The 12535-nt window shown below is 34.0% G+C and overlaps 1 protein-coding gene across 5 annotated transcripts in view; it reads right to left on the bottom strand.

The window, feature by feature from the left end:
• LOC123799262 (uncharacterized) overlaps nt 1-12535 on the bottom strand; it is a 1380163-nt gene that overhangs the window by 1098730 nt on the left and 268898 nt on the right. For 4 of the 5 annotated variants that reach the window (XR_015724344.1, XR_015724345.1, XR_015724347.1 and 1 more), the window contains 2 exons: nt 7999-8190; nt 7555-7693 (listed from right to left, as the gene is read on the bottom strand). The gene's annotated coding sequence lies outside the window, so the exon portion shown is untranslated. Of the gene's footprint in view, nt 1-7554; nt 7694-7998; nt 8191-11940; nt 11989-12535 lie in introns of those variants that run through there. The other variant, XR_015724346.1, reaches the window with a different exon arrangement.

Here is a 12535-nt window from a genome sequence, read left to right on the forward strand (position 1 = left end):
GAAAGGTACCGTAGCAAGATGTGTCAAACTCAAAAGTGAGAATGATGGTGAACCATTAATTCTTTTCTTAGGAACATATCTCTTAGAAATATTTACTTGTGTATACAGACATATCACAAAAGAAGTTCACTGGAGCACAGTTTGTTAATAGCAAAAATATGAATAAATTGCTCAATAATGAGGGAATTCTAAATAAAATTGTATCATATTCCTACTATGGAAAATTCTGAAGTAATTAAAAAGAAAAAGATAAGTCATATGAAAAGAACTCCAAGATATTTTAAATGAAAGAAAAAAATCAAGTAGCAGTAAGTAGATAAGGAAATTGCATTGTTACATTGTAGAAGGAACTAGAATTTGTTGCTGAAAGCTAAAAAGTAGGTTTGCCTGTTTTAATTCTATATACTTCAGGATTTTAGAATAATTTATCAAGTGTTTCTGTATTTTTCATATAATTAAAAAGTAATACACATATAAAATTCTTTATGGCTCCTATATATCTCTCAAGGAGCTATAGGATTTAATTATACATCAAAAATTATTTGAATTTTTATAACCTATTTTGTATATATGTTTAAAAATGGCTTAATAAAATTAAAAATTCTCCAAAAATATAATAAACCCCACTATATAGGAAAGAAGAGCACATTATGAACCAAAAAAATTTGCACTTACTTTTTATATAAACTTTTATAAAAATCCCTTAAAATCTGAACCTCAGTTTTCCTATACAAAATCCTGTCTTTCCTGCTTGACTTCTCATTTCAATAATCATATCTACCCTAACTCAACTTTCAGAGCTACCACCAAACACAAAATAATTCTATAAAATTCACTTTGCAAACAGCACAGCATTTAGTACACTGATTGGGTAGATATACATATTTAAGTTGAGACTATTGGGGAAAAATACATAACACCCAACATTTTTGTTGTTGTTGTTTTGTTCTTAAAGTAACTCACTATGCAGAACTATACTAGAATTCAAAAACAAAACTCCCAGATTCAGCTACTTCATCTTTTACATCTAAAAATATTATCATCAAAAAATTGTTATAAACTGAAAAAAAAGGCATTGGAATTATTTCAGAAGTCAATATTGAAATTTTACTGCCTGCCTATAGTCAAAAAGGCTTTGTAAGACTGAAAGAAGAACATTCAAAAGTTTTTACTCTCGAAAGATACAGGGTTGGTTAGCAGCTTGTTGTAATTATTGTTTGAATGTTCAGAGACAACATAACTATAATGAACAGAAACTGTATTTCTGTGTTATTTTAGAGAAAAATCTATTAAAATCATTCCCAAAACTGAATAAATGTTTCAACTTAAAATTGCTTAGGTTAAAAATCATATGTCAAATAATTAAGATAGATGACAGAGATACGATGGGGCATTTGGCAATCAAAGAAATGCATTATAAAGACGGAAGTTCAGAATTACATTAAACAAAAAATAAATCATTTGTTTCTCTAATATTTACCTAGTATTTTTTACAGAAAATAACTTGACTAATAAGCAAGTTCATGGCTTGAAAGTTAATGTGCACAAATAGTTCTGATGGTGGAATATGAAATGTTTACTTTAGAAAGTGACAGCTTACAAAAGAAAAAAGAGAAAGGGAAGACACAGTAAGAAAATGATTTAGATTGAAGGTTATAGCAGCTGTGCAAATAAAGAAAATGGTGCAATCAACAGTTCACATCCTTCTGACGGATCATTGAAAAAGCTCTGTGTAAATAGTTTTGACGTTCAAGCTCCTGTAGAAAATAATACAGTAAAAAAATGCAAGTAAGAAGCTATAAAGTATGAAGAATCTCACAGTCACTTTTCCTCCAGTAGATACAGACCACTGATCAGCTGATTTATGTATTAAAAATATAACTCTCAGGATTAATGATTTTTAAAAATGACAAAGAATTGCAACCTTTCGTGGAAAGCTTGGTAAAGGTTGTACGGACAATATGTTCCCTTGGATCATGGGTACTGTGCAAATGACAACACGATGGCCCAGACTTTAGCCTCAATACTAAATCAAGTCTCCAAATGGAGAAATTTCTCTCACCGTAAGATTTTTTAATAAAATAAAGTAACAAAAGTTAATGGCCCGCCAGATGTTCACCACGGGGAGTTTGCTTCACGGAAATTGAAGAAGGAACTTAATTTTGAATTTATGGGAACATTGCCCCGTTTTTCCTTGTTTGTCCCACGTTGCTTTTCAGCTTTGTTGACCAATGCCAGAAGCACCACAATGGGACTCTTTCATTGCTATTCATCTCTGCATTAGAACAAGATGTGTTTAACTTACCCTTTATTTTTTTTCCCTCGCCAAGGTACAGTTAGAAGTAATAATATTATTATCCTGAAACTGACAATTGCTCTGACAATTTGTGATCACCTCAACAGAAAGTGATTCAAATGAATCAATGAAAATATCTTAAAGCATAGTCAGCTACTCAAGCCACAGCATTCTCTGAAACAAGGCACTTTATTTTTCAGCTTCTAGATTGAGAGCATTGTACGTATATTGTTCATTTCTTAAGCATTTTTGAAAAGGAAATGAAATTGAAATATTGTACTTGGGTGGTCTCCAAGAGTATATAAGGATAATAGTGGAGGAATCAACTTTTTCAAAGTAGTCTTAGTTAAGGAGTTGGGGACCTATGTGTGGTTGCTTTTGGAGGGGTTTTGAAGCTAGAAGGAAAAAGGGGAAGGAAAAGAGGGGAGTTGAGAATGAAAGAAGAATAAAACCAATCAGCTATTCCTCCAATTATAGAACCATATTTATTAATTACTTAAGGAGTGTGTTTAACATCTATCTATATGTAGAATTCCACACGATTGCTAGATTCAGTCCCTACTCCTTTCTTCAGTGGCTCCCAAACTTTGAAGTACTAATAGAAATCCCTTAAGAACTCATTACGGTTATGGACTCCCAGACCCGACCTGTAGAAGGTATCTCAGGAGACTTCTTAAGATGGTGCATGACCTAATACTTGCGAAACACTGCTTTAGATTCTTACAACAAGAAAAATAATAAAATCTATGATAACTTTACCTAACAAATAATTGTGGGTGTCTTTCTTTTTCTTGGTATCAACAAAAGATAAACTAAAATTTTAAAAAATGAATATTGTAATAAGTATACCATGGTTAACTCAAAGAGAAAATAGAAACTTAATAAATACTTGTTGAATGTACAAATGAATGAAAAAATGTGCACACAGATTTAACCAACATGTGTTCTCTGGATACTTAAATTTTCTAACCTAGAATATGAACCCTACTTAAAACTGATTAGCTTTCTTCACAATGTACAATTTAAAACAAGTTGCTGTGTTACCTCAAACCAAAGTAAGCAAAAGAAACGCATTAGCAGACAGTACATACAAAGTTCCTTATGTTCTCTCCATTGGAAGATATTAGTCTAATGCATTCACCCTTGTTCATTGGTGGTGAAAGCACAAAATGCTAAGTATCCACCACTGAAATAAGATAAACGGAGTGAAAAATACATGATTCACCTATTTTTTTTCCCTTTTAAGGGCATTTTTTCCCAAACTTCATTTATATAATATCTTCATTATTCTGGCCATACCTTTATAAGACATGTCATGAATCATGAAAAAGAATACAGATATTTCCTATTGACACCACCTCTTTGATTTCACACTAACTCCGGTTATCTCATGAAATCTGTGGTTTACTTAGCTAGCTGTTATTTTCCTACCCCACATTTAAATTAAAAATCTCAGCTATTAAAGGTAAAAAGTGTTTGTTTTTCTACCACCTAAAATTAGCTCATGTCCTAACAGTGGTTGACTCTCTGCATTTTGAGAATCCATGCTCAAAAAGTCCCAATCCAAGGACACAGCTCCTCAGATAATCTCACACCCACCTATGAATGAGGAACAGCTCCAAATCTTTGCACGTATAGGAAATTCTCAAAATGTTCAAAATACTTTTACCTTAAAGAGCCAAGCATTCATTATCTCTTCCCAATGATCTTTGACAAGGAGAATATGTTAAGTGGTGACTTTATATGACTTTGTTTCCATACACAAACACACACACACAAGTAAGCCTATGTTGAAGGAGAGAAACCCAGGCAATCCACAGGATCACTCTCCATGTTATAGCGGAAAAAAAACTTAAAACTACATGATTCAGTTTGCCAAGGTAACTCATACTAAAATGAGATGGACATTATTCCTAAATTACCAATGTAATCATCTCTATCCGTATGTTTGCCTAAGGAGAATTGGCGTTAGCGCGATGAGTCACATTTTCTAATTTGCTTAAGTCTACTTTGTATGTGGTTTTCTTTATTGTGTTAAGTTTTACTTAAGTTATTTCTATTTTATGCCTAATTTGGGGGCTTAGGAGAAAATAGATTGTTGCTAAAATGTCATTAAGTATAAAAGAAGATTATATATGTTGCTATTTTACATCACAGAGAGAGAAACTCAGGAGTAAGAAAGTATTGTCCTCAACCTTCAAAACTGTTTCTGAACTCTTATCTTTACACTAAAAATATACTTGTATCTTTAGACATTTGAGCATTTAGGCAAAGTTTAATACAGCAGCATTTTGCTTCAAATTAATTTGCATCTAGTTTCAGAATAATAAAGCCGTTTTATTGAGGAAGTTGAATAATGTATGGATAGTATCAACACCTTGCCCATATGGTGAATTGAGAAATTAATGCAATATTGGACCACGATCTTTTTGAAATTTTTGCATTTTTTTGTATTCCCTTAGAATGGAAATTTAATCTCATAAGTGATCTATCTACCCCTCTCCTTGTCTTTGCTGAGGTACCAACTGTTCTGCTTTGTCCACAATATACCATGAAATAGAGGTTTGAAACTTACATATTACTTAAATGTGATTAAAACTCAATATAAATAACTTCATCGAGTTAATACAGTATTTTGGTTTTCAGTCAAGATGGAAATACACAAATAAAATTTGTGATGAACAATACTTTAAGTTTAGATATGATTTTACATGAACCTATCCCCACTTAGTGTATACCGAGAGATCCATATCCACTCCCAGATCAAATACTCAGGAAGCCCACACTTTCCTTTGAGTAACAAGGCAACCAAATTGTTAAATCACAATGACAATGTAGAGATGTATCGGGTAATGAAGGAAAGAACACAAAGTTGACACAGAAATGAAGTGAAAAACAATTGTCCAACTTATGAAGTGCCCTAGGAAGGTATTTTAAAATTCACAATATCAAATAGGTATCTTCTCTTATGACCACCACATAATGTTAATAGCAGGTGTGAATTAATACAAGCAACCATATATGAACCACTAATCATGTGACAGGGTGTACTAAGTATTTTACACTCAGTATCTCATTTCATCTTTGTAACCACACAGTATAGTAGTACTCCCATTTTACAGACAAGGAAGCTAACATTTACAGAAATTAAGTAAATACCAGAGCCTCCCAGCTAGTTAATAATGGAACCAGAACTCAAACGATTTGTCTGATCCTAATACTTGGAAGTCTTGGCCACTAAGCTCACATCACTTTGTGAGCAAGTCCTCCAGAAATCATGGGCAGAGAATAAAGATGCCTGTTCCAAACCTTATATCCTTTTGAAATTCTGAGTTTATCATTTAAATTCCTGTGAATGCTGCCTATACGCAAAAACAACAGTAAATGTTTATTTTACTGCTAAAGCCTTGGAACCTGTCCCCAAATATTAGAGTACCATTTTCATACTTTCCACAGAGATAGTGACATTTATCCTCTGGCTTTATGTACTACCAGGATACCTCTACAGTTTGAGAATGAAAATACATATTGTTAAAGAAAAAGTTTTAAAGACAAGAAATTTAAAAAGAGGAAAATAAAGGTGGAATATATTTGAAATCATGAATGACATTAGTAAAATGCCTAACCAACTGTGGCTTTATCAATCGTGTTTTTGTTTTTCTGCAGAATAGTTGCATATGAAAAAAATTTTTAAATAGCACACATATATTTCCACATATAATAGACCCAATCCCTTTAACCAAAAGAGTCTACTGGAATTATTACTTCCCCAGTTTTCTGAACCATTTAAATGAGTCTAGGGGACGCTTCAAGTATAAGGCATCTTTTTAAAACCCATACTCTTTAATATGTGGAGAGAAGAATAGAAATACATTGTCCTTCAGGATCTTGGCAATTTGTGAACATGTGAAGCAGTTACACAAGCACTTAGCTGAAACTTGCTAAAAATGCAAAGGAGAACGTAAGGGTAAGATACACTAACTTTCGAGTCAGTAAGGAGTGGTTTGAAAACTTTAAAATGAAATGCACATTCAATAATATGAAAATTCTAAAAGAATCTGCCCCAGCACATTCCATCACGTCAGCAATATTTCCTGAACAACTAACAGTGATCTCAGAGAAAAGTTACCTATGTGGTATATGAGTGCGTACGTGTGTGTATGTGTGTGTGTGTGTGTGTGTGTGTGTGTGTGTGTTTAGTGTTGGTTTCACTGAGACAGGTAAATTTAAGAAAGATTTCTAACTCGATGATCTAGTTTATTTTGGAAGTGGATTTTTACTAGAATTTTTATTTACTGAAAGTGAAATTTTAAAAAATACATTACATGAATTTTCTCTGCATTCTCTTGGTGTGGTCAAGCATAGTTTTGCCACACACTATCCTTCTCAGTAATGTCATACCTATGGTTGGCAGTGCGTGACTGTGCAAAATATAAATGGCAGGACAACACAGCATGCTTAGTAGGTGTGGAACACAGATTTAGATCCAAGATTTTAAGAATGTAATCGATTATGTGATTCACAGCATCCAAGAGATAATAATAAACCACTGACAGGACATTCTTTCCCTTCCATACTTGGTTTCTCATCCAGTCTCAAAGTGTCTGGAGTCATCACTGACATCTCCCTACTTCAGGTCACATATTTAATAATCAAGTCCCGTAGTCCACTGTCATGGACCTTTCAAATCAATTTCTTCCTTTCTACTCTCATTGCCACCACCATATTTCAGGCTTGGTTCACCACAATCTGTTCTGTCACAATACAGGCCTCACGCTAATCAATCCTGAAAATGCCATCAGGTTAATCTTCATAAAACCAATTCTGGACATGTCATTCACATGCTCAAATATTTTCAACGGTTCCCCAATGCCTAGAGAATAAAGTCTATATTTCTTAGCTTAGAATTCAAAGTGTCCCCTAAATTATAGTTATAGGTAGATATTTGGTTTCTTCTTAGGTGGTAGGACCATTTTTTACTTTTGTGCCTATAAAGTAACAGGCACAGAAATTTATTCATTTCTATAGATTCTATCATGGCTCACATATCTACCTTTCTCAACTCTAACATTCGATTATCATAGGATTAAGCTGTCTTATTTTTTAATTTCCTCTGGACTATAACATTCATTGCTTCAGAAATTTTTCTACCATAGCTTTTCAGAATTAAGTCAGAGGCAATTTCTCAAAAGTAGCCACCATTGTTTATTCTTTATTATCGATATGAGACAAAGAAGAAAATATATTCGGTTACTTACCTGTGGAGCATAAAGCCCTTGGAGTCAGAGACTGACCCTAATCTTTAGTCTTCCTCATCTTTCCATCTTTACTTCATTCTCCAATTCTTCAGTAATCTTGTATAAATCCAACAAATGTGTTTGCTAATTTCTGAATGCCCTGCCACAGAGAAATTAGGTAAAAGAAAAAAAGGGTCAAGTGATATTTTTAAAGGCCATATTTGCCTGAACTAATTATTTTATTTTGCTGTGAGTTAGACACTATGGCTGCATTAACAGTCCACTTATTCAGGAGTAGTTTATCAACGCTGCCTCTCTCTGCACAGAGAATGATTACAGGTGAATCTCCACATGGCTAATTTAGATGGGAGCTCACTTATCAGACCACTTCTGTTCAATTCAGAACTCAAAATACTTTGGGGGCCCCATAAATGTTAAATAGCACAAAGAGTAATAATAACTAACCTCTTCTTGTACATGTGTTCCTGAGTACACATACTTAAAATTTTCCCAATTATAATTCAAGAACATTTCAGTTCCCTTTATTCAGGACCATTATTCAGGCTCTTCTGGAAATGTTTTATTCAGGTTGCACATCTCTCCTCCGCAGTCTCTGATTTAGAATTCGGCTCTCTGGTAATGAGTGGAAATTGGGGTCTGAAAGAGAAAAACACCATTTTCTTAAATAATGCTATAGGCATACATTGTCTTAATCTGGAAAAAAGATGAAACCCTAAAATATTTTCCTAAACTGTTAAAACACCTGAGCTTTGAGAACAGAGGGGGGAACAAAGCAAATTACAATACAATTCAACTATATTTTTTAAATATCTGTGATCACATCTGTGACATTGCAACATAATCTTATGAGTAACATGAAAGAATGGTCTGAAAGCAGTTTAGTGGTGTTCTCCAGGCAAATGTGCAACCTGACTAGACATGCATTGTGGGTAAAAGTAAAAACTAGGAAATATCTTTTTTTTGTGGTGGTGACAGTTGCTGTTATTGTTGTTGCTATTGATAATGAAGAAAAAGGCCTGATCTCAATAGGACATCTGCACTCAACCCTTTCCCTGGGCTGTAGTTTATTCTCCTGTTCATACCTGAGGACAGTTGGGGCAGCCTCTTAAGCACTGTAATGAACTCTGAACAAAAACCCTTCCAAAATAAATCAGCCCTGTTTATCCCCAGCTCAGAGAGTTGGGGCAACTCATCATGAGACTTCCCTGCGTTTCACCGTGGAACAGGCTGTTTTGCTTTGGCTCTTTCATAAACTCAAGTCTAACACATATCTACTTGGCCATTCTTGGAAAACACAGAAATAAAAACAGCCAGTCCTGCAGCATGTGAGTACTGTAAGTTCAGAGTGCTTTGAGGGTCCAGCTGAGGCAACGGGGACCTCACAGCTGAATGACTGCTTGCTAATGGCAGAGTGGAAGGACATGATGGACAAAGAAGCAAAGTCAGACAAGTGTCTCTGTGAGGAAATGTGCCTACCCCACAATGACTTGCCCAGGAAATAAGGATGCATTTAGAACCACCTTCTTTTTAAATGACCACCATGACAAGAGCTGTTAAGTATTAAACAGGTGTGTGCTATCCGTGATTGCATCTGGATCTCCCAACTTAGTGGTGTCAGTAGAACTAATGACTGAGACAGATAAAGTGGCATACTTCCTGCATGGATTAAGATTCTGCATGAAAGCCAAAATAAAGTGCTGCACACCTGCCACATTTGAGAAAACATAGTCATAATTCCTAAGATGCTTATCTAAACTTTCTGGTCTTAAATTCTCAAATGGATCAGCTCAGAAAGATTTCAGATATTTGGAAGTTAGAGGAAATCACAAAAACTTCTGCGGGCATATATCAGTTCCAAATCTTTCACTCAGGAGAGCTTCAAAATTACATTTGCTCTGACTCCTACATGTGTGATCTGATAAGATCACTGACATATATTAATTACTGTAAAAAGAAACAAAACAACAACCCAGAATGAATAAAACAATGGTTTAAAAATATCCCTCATTCCACTGCTCTATACTTCAATTAGTTAAATTTAAAAATATATACGTAAACTCTTATTTTGCAGGTAAAATAAAAACTTGCCAAATATTTTGAAATTTCCCCTTCGAATTTTAAACTACCTTATAAACATTATCTTTTTTCCTTTTCTTTCTTCTATAGGAGTAAGACTGTATTTGAACTTTTTCTGACAACATCTTCTCAACTCAGTAATTCAAAAAAATCATCTGCTCTATTCAAGAGGTATTGCTATGCATTATACAGTGTAAAGTGATAAATAAGACATTAGTCCATATCATCAAAAAACGTATTCTATGAGTGCAAATTACATGCTTAGAAAACACAAATATAACATATAAAGAATTAAATGCCCTAAGAGGGATACAAAATAATTAGAGGAATGAAAAAAATTTAAATTAAAAATTATATTTTCAAAAATTGAAGATTTTATTATTAAGTAACATTTTGGACAAATATAAGAATTTTAACAAAAATAAAAGGTAAGGTCTTTTCAGAAAAAGAAAATATTTGAAGTAATATTAAAATAGACATAATAGGGGTGCCTGGGTGGCTCAGTCGTTAACCATCTGCCTTTGGCTCAGGGCCTGATCCAGGGTCCTGGGATCGAGCCCCACATCAGGCTCCTCCACTGGGAGCCTGCTTCTTCCTCTCCCACTCCCCCCGCTTGTGTTCCCCCTCTTGCTGGCTGTTTCTCTCTCTGTCAAATAAATTAATTAAATCTTTAAAAATATATATACATAATAGAATGAAGTCATCTTTGTAGATAGGTTAGGGGCTCAGATTGCCTGAAACACAGGGTACATGAAGAGAAAGTAGTTGATTAAAATGCAAAGGACAATGGGGATAAGATCATAGAAGCCTTTAGCAGTATTAATCAGTATGAAATGTTTTCCAAAAGCTGTGGAGATTTACTAACATGAATTTTTCACTAATTCATTTTATAATTTTATGTGGCAAGTAACATGAAATAATATGACAGAAAAAATAATATTACATGATATCTCACCACAGTTAACCATTCCGTGTACACAATGTAAAACACTTACAAACATGAGATATACTGAGCATCATGTTAAATTACCTGCTTTTTAAATGGTATATGTATATATATTTAATATATAATGAAAGTCCTTGCATAACACACTTTTCATATCTTTCTTTTAAATAACTTCATGAAAGATAATTTCTTGAATGTATCCTAATTTATATAACAATTTCTATATTTTTACACATTAAATTGCTTTTTTAAAAAAGATAGTTATTTATTTATTTATTTATTTATTTATTTATTTATTTAGAGAGCACTTCAACAATGGGAGGGACAGAGGAAGAGGTAGAGACAATCTCAAGCAGACTCCCCACTGAGCATGGAGCCTGACATGGGGCTCGATCTCATGACCCCAAGATCATGACCTGAGCTGAAATTAAGAGTCAGATGCTTAAAACTGACTAAGCCACCCAGCCACCACACATTAAATTGCTTTTTATCATTATTACAAACAAGTACAACAAAAATAAATATTTATTAAGTACCTACCATGTGTCAGATGCTGTTCGAGAAAATTTTCACGAATCAGAATAAAATACACTAATTTCGTGCTCCCATGGACCTTAACATTTGGGATATACAATAATATTTTTGTATACACATCTTTATCATTGATTTACTTGTATCTTTACAACAAATGCTGGATGTAAACTTTCAATGCCAATAGAATTGAATGTTTTTAAGGGTATCAATGCATACCCCACAAGCTGTGTATGAGAGTATATTTCTGCCCATACCTCTGATAACATATGGCATTACCAAACTTTTTGTCCTTTGTCAAAAAGTATGTAAATTACAAATTATTTTTATAAGGTATCTTTTTTTTTTCTTTTTAAAGACTTTACCCATCTTAGAGAGAGAGAGAGTGTGTGTGCAAGCAAGTGGGGGGAGGGGCAAAGGGGGAGAGAGACAGAATCTGAAGCAGACTCCACATGCTCAGCATGGAGTCCAACACAGGGCTCAACCCACCACCATGAGATCATGACCTAAACCAAAACCAAGAGTCTGTTGCTTAACCGACTAAACCACCCAGGCACCCCTATAATGCATCTTTTTACATTGCTACGGATTTTCAACATTTTCATTTTATTGGTTATTCTTTTGCATGTATAAAATGCCTATTTATCCCTTTAGCATTAAGATTTTCATCTTTTTCATTTTTATTTCCTATTTATTTGTGACATTTCATTATAAATTCTTAATTTTCTTTGTTAGCAGTGCCTGGGTGGCTCCGTTGGTTAAGCACCTGCCTTCAGCTCAGGTCATGATCCCTGGGTCTTGGGATCAAGCCTCACATCGGGCTGTCTGCTCACCAGGGTCTGCTTCTCCTGCGTCCTGCTACTCCCACTGTACTCTCTCTGTCAAATAAATAAATATAATCTTTTTTAAAAAGAAAATTCGTTGTTAGATATATATTTTTCAAAAATTTCCCCAACCAACATATATATGAAGGAAAAATATCTATTTTTTCATTTTTTGTGGTAAATTTTACTAGAAAGGTTTCTGATGATTTTGGCTTCTGGTGTTATGTTTTTAAATGACTTACTAACGTCAATAGTTATACAATTTACCTATTTTTCCTCAAACACTATAAAACATTTTTTACATTTGAGAGGTCAACAGCTTTATGTTGTGCGGTATAGGAGTCAAATTTGCTTTCCTAAGAGGTGAGCCTCCTACCTCCATACCATTAATTGACCGATCCACCATTCTCCTCAAAGATTTGTTCTCAAATAGTAAGTTCCTCTCTACAAAAGTGTTCTTTCTCTAAGATACAGGGTGCAAAAATTTTCAAAATAGCTCAGTAAAACTACTTTTTCCTTATGTTTTCCCAACACTTCAGTAAATCCTGTCCGGGATTAAGACAGTGGCTGCAATTCCTTACTGATATAAGAGAATTCTGAAGCT

This window comes from Ursus americanus, chromosome 5 (assembly GCF_024610735.1).
Source record: "Ursus americanus isolate L20-20 chromosome 5, mUrsAme1.1.p, whole genome shotgun sequence".
Lineage (NCBI taxonomy): Eukaryota > Metazoa > Chordata > Mammalia > Carnivora > Ursidae > Ursus > Ursus americanus.